This window comes from Limulus polyphemus, unplaced genomic scaffold (genome assembly GCF_000517525.1).
Source record: "Limulus polyphemus unplaced genomic scaffold, Limulus_polyphemus-2.1.2 Scaffold3607, whole genome shotgun sequence".
Taxonomy (NCBI): domain Eukaryota; kingdom Metazoa; phylum Arthropoda; class Merostomata; order Xiphosura; family Limulidae; genus Limulus; species Limulus polyphemus.
In genome coordinates, this window is record NW_013669217.1 from 2,709 (window position 1) to 4,643 (window position 1,935).

Genomic DNA, 1,935 nt, shown 5'->3' on the forward strand with positions numbered 1-1,935 from the left:
ATTTTCATGTTCATGCATCACTACTTCCCGAGCTTATCTCTGCTAATAATACATTTTTAAGTTCCTTCATAGTTATAAATCAGAAAGTATCTCTTCATTACGTGTCACGAAATAATGCATTCTTCCTTGTACCACGGATTCAATGCTATACGTCTTTCTGTTCTCTTAAGTTAAACGGAATTGCTTTACTCAAGACACGTCATATTAGAGTCATCCGAAAGCGTATAAAAGGTGCATTTTGCACCTTAACCCCCTCCTCGTCTTTTCAGTCCACTGATTCTTATACATAACAAAAACCTTCCGATTTTATTACAAACCTCATGATATACGTTTTATATTCAGAATCCCCTTTCTTCGATCACTAACTACTTTTAACTCATTATTAAAAAAAAAAAAGGCGGTGGATTTCACTCACCCTTCTACCTAATGCTCTTTATCTTTCGACTGTGTTACTTCTAATTTTGATTTCATCTTTGCTCTAGATCCTGCAGGCTGGATTCTCTTATATAATACACTGTGTTCTAGATCCTGCAGGCTGGATTGTGTAATGTAGCACAATGTCCTAAATCGTGCAGGCTGGATTGTGTAATATAGTACACTGTGTTCTAAATCGTGCAGACTGTGCTGTCTGATATAGTAAATTATTTGTGTTCTAGATTATACAGGCTGAGTTGTCTAATATAGTACATTATATTTGTTCCAGATTATACAGGCTGAGTTGTCTAATATAGTACATTATATGTGTTCCAGATTATACAGGCTGAGTTGTCTAATATAGTACATTATTTGTGTTCCAGATTATACAGGCTGAGTTGTCTAATATAGTACATTATTTGTGTTCCAGATTATACAGGCTGAGTTGTCTAATATAGTACATTATTTGTGTTCTAAATTATACAGGCTGAGTTATCTAATGTAGTACATTATTTGTGTTCCATATTATACAAGCTGAGTTGCCTAATGTAGTATATGTGCTCTAGATTTTACAGGCTGAGCTGTCTAATATAGTACATTATTTGTGTTCCAGATTATACAGGCTGAGTTGCCTAATACAGTACATTATTTGTGTTCCAGATTATACAAGCTGAGTTGCCTAATTTAGTATATGTGTTCTAGATTATACAGGCTGAGTTGTCTAATATAGTAAATTATTTGTGTTCCAGATTATACAGGCTGAGTTGTCTAATATAGTACATTATATGTGTTCTAGATTATACAGGCTGAGCTGTCTAATATAGTACATTATTTGTGTTCCAGATTATACAGGCTGAGTTGTCTAATATAGTACATTATTTGTGTTCTAAATTATACAGGCTGAGTTATCTAATGTAGTACATTATTTATGTTCTAGATTATACAGGCTGAGTTGTCTAATATAGTACATTATATGTGTTCTAGATTATACAGGCTGAGTGTCTAATATAGTATATTATTTGTGTTCCAGATTATACAGGCTGAGTTGTCTAATATAGTACATTATTTGTGTTCCAGATTATACAGGCTGAGTTGCCTAATGTAGTACATTATTTGTGTTCCAGATTATACAGGCTGAGTTCCCTAATGTAGTACATTATTTGTGTTCCAGATTATACAGGCTGAGTTGCTTAATGTAGTACATTATTTGTGTTCCAGATTATACAAGCTGAGTTGTCTAATATATTACATTATTTGTGTTCCAGATTATACAGGCTGAGTTGTCTAATACAGTACATTATTTGTGTTCCAGATTATACAAGCTGAGTTGCCTAATTTAGTATATGTGTTCTAGATTATACAGGCTGAGTTGTCTAATATAGTAAATTATTTGCGTTCTAGATTATACAGGCTGAGTTATCTAATGTAGTACATTATTTGTGTTCTAGATTATACAGGCTGAGTTATCTAATGTAGTACATTATTTGTGTTCTAAATTATACAGGCTGAGTTCCCTAATGT